This window comes from Pseudorca crassidens, chromosome 16 (genome assembly GCF_039906515.1).
Source record: "Pseudorca crassidens isolate mPseCra1 chromosome 16, mPseCra1.hap1, whole genome shotgun sequence".
Classification (NCBI taxonomy): Eukaryota; Metazoa; Chordata; class Mammalia; order Artiodactyla; family Delphinidae; genus Pseudorca; species Pseudorca crassidens.
The window spans coordinates 72,372,305-72,382,711 of NC_090311.1; the positions used below are offsets into that span (position 1 = coordinate 72,372,305).

A 10,407-nucleotide genomic window follows, 5' to 3' on the forward strand; every position below is an offset into this window, starting at 1 on the left:
CTCTGTTATTTTGCGGCCTTAACAGCATCCCACATGTTTGATGGGTAGATTTTAAGTTATCATTGTTATAAATGTCTTAATTTTTACATTTAATTCACTTCTGACCCACAATTATTTAGAAACTATTTTAAATTTCTAAATATACATATTATTTTCATCATATTTTATTAATAATTCTCTTTTAATTGCATTATGATCAGAAACCTTGCTACTGATTCTTTGGAGAAGCAAGAGATCATGGCTGTTAAGAGTATATGCCCTTGGGCTTCCCTGGTGGCACAGTGGTTAAGAATCCGCCCGCTTAATGCAGGGGACACGGGTTCGATCCCTGGTCCAGGAAGATCTCACAGGCCACAGAGCAACTAAACCTGTGCGCCACAACTGCTGAAGTCCGCGCACCTAGAGCCTGTGCGCCGCAACAAGAGAAGCCACAAGCACACGCACTGCAATGAAGAGTAGCCCCTGCTCGCCACAACTAGAGAAAGCCTGGGCAGCAACGAAGACCCAACGCAGCCAAAAATGAATTAAAAAAAAAAAAAGAATGACAGCTAATATAGATGTAGAAGAAAGGACAGAACTGGAAAATAACCATTTTGGAACCCTTAAAGAAATGACTCTTTGAACCTAGGTCATCCATGAATGTTGAAACCATTAGGTCAAGTGATGATGGGAGACAGGATGACAACGTACCCATTGCCAAAATACCACCCCACCAACTATTTGCTGGGAAAAAAAGGTAAACCATAGCACTGCAATGGTGGAACCTGAGTGTCATCTCTTTAACTCAGTTATTAATCTTACCATCCATTTTTAGTCAACAATCAGACATTATGCGCTTCCTAATGTATTGTGATGTGAAGCACATAGACTCACGTATGAAGTATTCGCACTAAAAATATTTAGCCTGAATCTAAACAAGCTTTAGACCTAAATTCTGGTTTACAGGATATACAAAGGGCAGAGAAAAAAGTTAAAACAATATCTAAAGAAAAAATTGGGCAAACCTAGAAGTGGGATACTCTACAATTATCTTCAGTATTTTAATGACACGAAAAAGTGATGGGAGGCCTTTATTAAGATAAAAGAGACTGAAGAGACAGAAAAGCCCCAAGTGCAATGCAATGTGTGATCTTTGATTAAATCTTAATTTGAATAAGCCAGCAGTAAATGACATGCTGGAGACAACTGGGAAATTTTGATATTGATACAGTATTATATGATATTAAGGGAATCACAGTTAATTTTATTAGGGATAATCATTGTTTTGTGGTATGTAGGAAAATTATTTGGAGTGAAGCATTATGATGTCTCTGTTTTACTTTAGGATAAACACCTCCTCCTTAGAAAGAAAAAGACAACAGTTCTGATGTATTTCCTACAGGATAAGCTATTTTTTTTTTTTCCCACTCAGGATGCCCTGCTGTACCTTCTCCATGTAACTGTTAAAATTGATGTCCATGTATATGTGCACATTTGCACATACATGGTCACCAATACCAATATTAAACATTTTTAATGGTGACACATTGGCTGTTATAAATATATAAAGTACACATAAAACTGGGAGGATTCATATATATCATGGAGAAGAGGTTGGAAATCGAACTGTTAATGGTTGTTAAAGGGGACTTAACTATAAGGGTTCTATGTCTTTTTGAAAAAAGGAAAATACTAGAAGATATATGACCAAATGCCAAAACTTATCAATTCAGGGTGATTAGAACATGTACTTGCACCTATCTTTTAAAACTTTCTCTCTGAACAAAAAAAAAGTGCATATCTGCAGACGACATTAGTTTGAACAGCAGTCCAATTTATCAGTTGATGAGTTCAGGCAATTTTCTTTATTTCTTTTTATCCTGAGTTTCCTCATCTTTAACATGGGGATAATAATAATACCTACTCCAGTAGGGTTATTGTGAGGGTTAAACAAGTTAATACGTGTGAAGCACTGAAGCATTTAGCCAGTGCCTCGCACAGAGTAAGCGCCTAATAAATATGAGATATTATGTGTTGAGACTTGCTTTGAGACCTAGTTTATTGTCAGTTTTGGTAAATTGTGTGCCTGAATAGAATGTTTGTTCTATTAATGTCAGGTGCAGGTATACACACACACACACACACACACACACACACATTTGATCAAGGTTGTTAATTGTGTTCAAATCTTCCACATTCTTTTTAATTTTTCATTTGCTTAATCTTACAACAGAGATATGTGCTATGATCACATACAATGATGGTGGATTTGTCAATTTATATTTATAATCTGTTAATTTTTAATACACGTACATGAGGCTATATTACTAGGTGCATTAACACTTTGTTAAATTTTCCTTTCTATTTGTTTCTTTAGTTATTAGGTGTCTCCTTTCTGTTATAGTTTATACTGCTTATAGCGCTTTTGAGTTCTTTGAGGGGCTTATTTTAATATGGTTTCTTCAGTTTTGGTAAGTTTTTGTATAATATACCTTTTTTCATTCTTTTAATATTTTTAACTCCTTAGTTTTAATGTCTTATTTTAAAAAGGCTGAATTTTTCTTTCTTTTTTCCCAATCTGATTATTGCTACGTTTTTATAGGTAGGGTCAATTACAGTTATCATGCTTTCTCATATGTTTGCATAAATTTCTCTAATTTTTGTGTTCATGTGTGTGATTTCTATTCATTCTGATTTTCTCTGTTCTCTTTTCTCCTTTTATTTATATTTATTTATTTATTTATTTATTTTGCGGTACGCGGGCTTCTCACTGCTGTGGCCTCTCCCGTTGCGGAGCACAGGCTCTGGACGCGCAGGCTCAGCGGCCATGGCTCACGGGCCCAGCCGCTCCGCGGCATGTGGGATCTTCCCGGACCGGGGCACGAACCCGTGTCCCCTGCATTGGCAGGCGGACTGTCAACCACTGTGCCGCCAGGGAAGCCCTCCTTTTATTTTTTTAAACCTCCTAGTGGATTGATCAGCATTTGCTGTTCTCTTTTATTCCCCTTGATTGATTTGGAAGTTAAAAATTCCATTTCTATTCCTTTAATGGTTTACTTTAAATTTTTTACATGCATTATTCAACTTAACAAAAACATGAGTCATTATCTCTACTCTCCTGTTAAACATTAAGTTTTTAGAACGCCTTAACTCTAATTCCTCTCTACTAATTTGTTGTTGTTGTCCAGTATTTTAGTTCTCCCTAAAATAGTAATTATTATTATTGTTGGTTTTTTAACTCCCATTATTCATCATTATTATTATTATATATTTGTGTAGATAGTATTTATTTAAATTTATCCACTTCCTTCCAGGTTTCTTTGCTCATGGATCTTTCTTGTATCTTGTTCCTTCCAGTAGAACACCTAGAAATTCTTTCAGCTGGACTTTGTTAGTGGTATTGTATTTGCCTTAAAGTGTCTTTAATTGAGTCTTATTGTTAGATAGCTGTATAGCTGTGCATAGAATCATAGTACAGTTATTTTCTCTTAGCGTTTTGATGTTATTATTGTACTGTCTTCTGTATTTTATTGTTGCTATTAAGAAATCTGTTGACGGGAATTCCCTGGTGGTCCAGTGTTTAGGATTTGGCGCTTTCACTGCGGGGGCCTGGGTTTGATCCCTGGTCAGGGAACTAAGATCCTGCAAGCTGTGCAGCATGGCCCAAAAAACAGAAAAGAAAAGAACCCAGAAATATGTTGACACTCTAATTTTAGGTAGTTGTCCTTTATAGGTAATCCCTGTTTTCTTTTTTCTCTCTGGTTTTACATAAGATCGTTTTTATTTTTTTTGCACTTGGTCTCCAGAATTTTTACTAGTATATGTGTGAATTTCTCTTGATATAGCTTTATTTTTATTTATCCTATGCCATTATCATTTTACCTCCTGAATATGACCATTCGTATTTTCTAACAATTATGGAAAGTTCTCAGCTATTATCACTTTGAATATTGCATCTCCATCCTAAATATCTATAGTATGTATGCTAGACCTTGTCATTCTATCCTCTAAGTCTCCTATCTGCTCTGTATGTCTGTATGACACTGTATGTCTCTATGCTGCATTCTAATATCCTCAGATTTATTTTCTACTTTGCTAATTCTCTCTTCAGCTATATCAATCTGCTAAATAATTTAACTCCTTGAGGGTTTTAAAAGTTAATCACTTAATAAAATAAAAAACTGATCAGGTGGACGTTCAGGTGTTTATAATTGAAAAACGACAATGCTAACAGAGTAAAAACAATGACCAGATAACACCCCTCCATCTAGGTGTTTGGAACAAGACAGAAAGAAGTACACTCTGCAGCCATAAGAATAATTAAACATAGTACCCTTAACTAATGTGAGTGACTACTGCTTCTTTGACAATTATAACTCCAGCCATGCTTTAATACTCCTGCTTTTTACATAAAAATTATCAAGATATTCAATCACCAGATTTCCTCCGCTCCTCAACAACATCAGATATAGAACCAACACCTGCTTTCTTAAACCCTGCTTAGTTCACCAAGTTCAAGTACAAATTCTATAATAAAGCCCTCCAACAACTGCTCTGGTGTACATTCTCCTTTGCTATAGCAAGCTAGATGAAGCTAGTTTTTTTTGACTGCAGGTGTGTTCCTAGTCTTTGGTTAATGGGTTTTACCATACGATGTTTTTAAGTTCTAAATGTTCTATTTAATAATTTTGTGATTCTGATTGTTCTGTCTTCAATTCTGATTGTGTTTTTTTCTGTCTTATGCTTTCTATTCCTTCCTTTGTGGCTCTAGTTATTTTAAACATACTTAATTTTATCCAATCCAACTCTGTCCAACACTGGTCTTAATTAAAGTTCTAGGGATAGTGATACCATCCTGTTGTTTATTGTTTGCTAATTTTTGTTCAAGGTGGATTCTTTCTCTGTGTGTTTTATAATTTTCAGTTGTAATCCCATCTTCATTTTGAGACTGCTTCCAGAGTAAATTTGTATTTGTTTCTGCCAGGTGCACTAGGGATATTACCATCCCTATGCCAACTATTTTTTGTCAGTTTATTTTTTTAGTTGGATTTTACACAGAGTACAAACACCCTTTTAAAGTATGTTTGATGAGATCTGACAAATGTATACATTTGTGGAACCATCACCACAGTCAAGATATAGAACACTGCATCACCCAAAGAGTTCCCATGCCAGCCCAACTTTTAAGATATTATATCATTTTGGGGATGTCTGGACCAGGTAGCTAGTATGAGGTATATATGTGAAGCCCTTAACACCATGAGGGTTGGGTCTAGATTGTAACTTTTCCAAAGAGATTTTCTTTTAAACTCTGAACCCAGTTTAAGGAAAACAATCTTTCTTGTTATCTTCCTGTTTACTGGTAGGAAGACATTCCCCTCCAATCCAGCCTTTCAGTGTGGTGTAGCTCTTTGACAGTCTGGTATTTTGTAGGTATCTTAGATACATCTTCCTGCCTTATATGGCCCCAAGGCCTCAAAGTCCTGTCCCTGGTGGGCATTAAACTCAAATGTCATGGTTAGGAAGACTCACAAGTCTACTGCTCCTGTTTCAGCTACCAGGTTACTGCTCTGGTTTCTAGTACGCTGCCCCTTCCCTTTTTGATTCATACATTTTATTGAAGTATAACATACATATAGAAAAGCACACAGATTATAAATATATAACTCAATATCTTTTCACAAGTGAACATACCTATGTAACATGTACCCAGATAAAGAAAAAGAACATTACTAGAAATCTCCTAATATCCTTTCCAAACACTATTTCCTCCCAAGAAGAATCATTATTCTGACTTCTAGCATCATAGATTAATTTTGCCTACCTTTGAACTTTGTATAAATGCAATCACAGCATACATCCTTTTGAATCTGGCTTCCTTTGCTTATCATTGTATTTCTGAGGTTCACTCGTATTGTTTCTTGGAGTTGTAGTTTGTTTATTCTCATTGTTGTATATTATTTCACTGCATGAATATAACAGGATTTATATTGTAGGTGGACATTTGGTTTGTTTCCAGCTTTCCTCTTTGCTTTTGGAGCCTGGGATTTCCCTTTCTTTCTTTCAAGCTCTGCTGTGTATTTAGTAGGATTTAAAAAGCATTTCCTGCTCAGCAGTTCTGTATGATCTGTGTCAAGATATGTTTTAGGTTTTTCAGACTGCCAGATTTTCAGACATGTAAGTCATATATTTCATTTTTTGTTGAAAATCTTGATTCTCACTTGATTTACTGATGACAGTTCTTCAGACTGCTGTTGGTAGAAATGGTTTTGATTCCTGTAAACAAATAGTGAGCAAACACATGTGGGAGGGTAGAGATGAGATATGTAATTAATCTTGTAGGCTTTATCTCTTGCCTGGGTTGGATACTGCATATGCAAGGGTAGTTAAATGTTAATCAGTGTAAATATTGAAAAGGCATGTTAAAGAAATGGGTGATTGAAGACAAACAATAGTAAGAAGTGTAAGTGTGGATGTGACTGTTTGGGTCCAGGATCTCCTGGCTAGTTGACACTGGGAATTGGTTCGTTTTTTTTTTTTTTTTTTCTGTAGCGCCATGCGGCTTGTGGGATCTTAGTTCCCCAACCAGGGACTGAACCTGGGCCCTCGGCAGTGACAGCACAGAGTCCTAACCACTGGACCACCAGGGAATACCCAGACACTGGGAATCTGAAATGAGAGGGAGCCTCTCTTAATGGCTCACTGGTATGTTATCAATATGTTGCCTGAAGAGCCACTCCAAAGTGGGCCTGCTTTTGCCCTGCAAAAGTAATTGTTCTACTAGATCAGTGGTTCTCAACCTTGGGCAATTTTGCAACTTCTGGAGACACTTGGTCAGCACGCTATTGGTGTCTAGTGGGTAGAGGCTGGGAATGCACGGGACAGCCCCTCTACCCATGCCCCCAGTGAAGAATTTTCCAATGGACCTAGAGATTATCATACTAAGTGAAGTAAGCCAGATGGAAAAAGACAAATATCATATGATATCACTTATATGTAGAATCTGAAAAAAAAAGGATACAAATGAACTTATTTACAAAACAGAAATAGACCCACAGACATAGGAAACAAATTTATGGTAACTCAAGGGGAAGGTGGGGAGGGAGAAATTAGGAGGATGGGATTAACAGACACACATTAGTATATGTAAAATAGATAACAAACAAGGACCTACTGTAGAGCAATAGCACAGGGAACTATACTATTTTGTAATAACCCATATGGGAAAAGAATCTGAAAAAGAATATATATATATATATATATATATATATATATATATATAACTGAATCACTGTGCTGTACACCTGAAAGTAACATGACATTGTAAATCAACTATACTTCAATTTAAAAAAAAAGAATTTTCTGGCTCCAAGTGTTAATAGTGCTGAGGGTGAGAAACTCTGTACCAGACTTAGGGACTAGACTTAGCCTCTAAATCAAGATATATTTAAATAAACACTATCAATTACCTTTCAAGAAATGATAGCACCCCAGTGGCACATTCTACGATTCTATCCAAATTCTGATAATCTGTGATAACCATCTCATACTTGGCTTACTCCAGTTCTTTTTAAAACTGCAATGGTGGGTTCTGCAACCACTAAATCCTTTCAGAGTTTGAATGAAATCACTTGTATCTCACACTAATGTAATTAGATACGTACAGCAATTTATTTAGAGCCACTAAAAATTAAACAACAAAAATCGCCTATGATTTATGCCCTTATTTTAACTTTATTATTGAAAGTTCCAAGGCCATGGAGTAAATCAGCCGCACAAATGGACTCGGACAGATTTCGATGTTGTGCTTTGTAATTAGACTATAGGTATTCTTTATCTTTGTTGTCATATTTTTGCAGCTTGAATTTAGGACAAAAGAAAATTTTGTTATTTCTCCAATGGACGTGACGATCTACATTTGTCTCTTCTTCCTCCAGGCAACACAGACTACCATTTAGTCTTCTGATTCATTTCCCCTGGAAAGCTGGGAAGAAGTTTTATGATATTATTGGTTTTCTAACTAGTGTTTTCATTGTAATGCTATTACTGAACCAGTGTTGTGATAAATGGTCTGTTTATAAGGGGAACCACTTCTACAAGTAGAAAATTAGACACGCTTCTGCTTTGCAATAACAATAAAAAAGCACAGTGAAAAAATATTCTCCAGTTTATTCCCATCTGTATCAGCAGGGAAGCTTTAGAAGATGGCTTTCTCCCTAAAGTCTTCTAAACACAGTTACTGCCTGTGAGTACCAGGTCAGAATGCTGTTTTCCTCCAGATCCTGTTCAAGACCAATCCATTTTAAGTTACCATAACCGTGGGCCCTTTAAGAAAGTCAGGCACTTTAAACCCCACCCCTCTGCTGACTTGTAGCAGTAGGTTCTCTTTCTGAGGCAGTTGGTGATAAAGCTGAGAGCCAGCTTGCCCCCTGCTTTGCCTGGAAGGAATGTTTCTAAGTACGCTTGAAAAGTGGAAGCTTTAAGATACTGTGGGATAGGGAACAATGGAAACTTGTGAAGTATGGAAGCCAGACTGGCTCTTAAGATTCTATCATGGTGCTGGATAAAGTGGAAAGAATGCTGTTAAGTCTGAGTTTCGCCTTGTGGCACTGCTCCCTGCTAGCATTGCTCCTCCATTTCACCCAGCAAGTGAGTTTTCCAGAAGCCGTTTCCAATTTAACGAGCTGCTTGTCTCATGTAGCAGATCCCCAAAAGGAAAAGTCAGCGAGAGGAGTCAGTTTCAGTGAAAATTAAACTGGATCACTTCTAACAGAATTATTTACATTGGTTGTATGCTTCTGAAGAGTAAAGCCAGCTCTCTAGTTTTCTTTTTGTTCCTGCTACAGCAACAGTGACTAAGTCCAGAAGTCCTCTAGTACTAAACTAAAAAATAATTAGGAGAAATTGGGGGCTTAATTGCAGTTGGCATTTTGGAGCTGTCTGCTAGAAGCAGCCATCTTGGTAAAAGACGATGTCATTTGGAACACTTGGAGGTTTCAGTTTACTCCCGGGTACCAGTTTTCATTAGCCATTGAATAACAGTGTAATCATTAAGTCAAGTTTAGGTTTAAAGATAATGGAGGAGTTGGAATAAAAATCATTAAAGCCACTTCTTTATTCTTCCTAACACTTTATAAACTTTCCCCAGAGTTCAAAGCAATAGAAAAAGTTTTACACTTTATTTTTTCCTATTTTTTGTTTCCATGTGTTTGTTCTTCCGTTGGCTAAGCTTGGATAATAAAACTAGTCTGGTCAGTTTCATTTTCTGATTTTTATACATAAGTGAAAGCTGTTTTGTGTCAACCGTGTAAAGTGTTTAGAATCATCTCACCTGCTGGGCCAATTTCCTGTAAGCCTTTGTTTGGGAGGGGAGAGGGGAAATACAAGTTTTGATTTTGAATTTCTTATGCTTTTCAAAACTAGAACCCTGAATTAGACCACAGTAGCATAATTACTCTGTTTTATTTTTGACCTACTAAACTTTCCTAGAAGTGGGCTAAATGATCGTAAAGAAGAATGATGGTTATGTTGTATTCCCACTTAATCACCACTATTAGTATAGCCGAATGCTCTGTCTGCAGTTACTTTGGAAAATTGGCACTTAAAAGAGATGTTTTAATCCACAGAAAGTGTTTCTCTTTTTTTCTTTTGGGATTAGATAAATGTTACTGTCTTAATCCTATTGCGCTACAGGTCCTGGCATTGTCTGCAAGATGCAGAGAGAGAAAAAAAATTGCACCTTGTTTAAACAATTGCGCGCAGTGTGCTTTACCAGATTAGGAGGAGGAGGAGTAGAGAGGGCGGCGTGTCTCTTCTGCAAATTTTTTCTTAACGAGGTTAACCTGTGGCTGCTGTCGCCTCGCCCTACTCGGCTCCTTGCAGGGTAACTTTCTGTTCTGTGAGCGCTATCCGAAGCTTCCCAGGCAAGCTCACAGAGATCAAACTAAAAGGGCTGCGTGTATGTCTGAAACAGACAGAGGGAGACAGGAGCACACACTGTCGCCGGAAGATGGGGCCACGGGCTCGGCCGGGGCTGGATGCCAGAGCCGGGCTGACCTTTCCACGTGTCCCCAGCACCTGCGAGGCTAGTGGGGCGTTAGGTTTCCTTCTCCCAGGAGCTGGCTTGAGCCCGGAAGAGGATGGGCGGCCTCGGGCTTAGGTCAGGGGGCTGGGAGGCCCACCCTCGGAACACTTGTGGCCGGCGAGCGGCTGGCGCGTAGGCTGGTCTGGCCTTCCCGCCCCGGCCGGGCCCGCGCTTCCCCAGCCGTCCGGCGCACGCCAGGAGGAGGGCGGCGGCGGCGGCGGCGGCGGCGGCGGGGGGCGGGTCTCGGAGCTTTCGGCCGGCTTTGCAGGGCGGCCTAGCGAGCGCGCCAGGCCCGGCTGGAGCGAGCCCCAGTGCAATACTGCCCGAGCCCGGGCGGGGTCTCT

At 38.5% G+C, this 10,407-nt stretch overlaps 1 non-coding gene across 1 annotated transcript; it reads right to left on the reverse strand.

The window, feature by feature from the left end:
• Positions 1–6,556: 6,556 nt before the first annotated feature.
• TRNAD-GUC (transfer RNA aspartic acid (anticodon GUC)) lies at positions 6,557–6,629 on the reverse strand. Its single transcript has one exon. It is a non-coding gene; the product is annotated as a tRNA-Asp (tRNA).
• Positions 6,630–10,407: the final 3,778 nt, after the last annotated feature.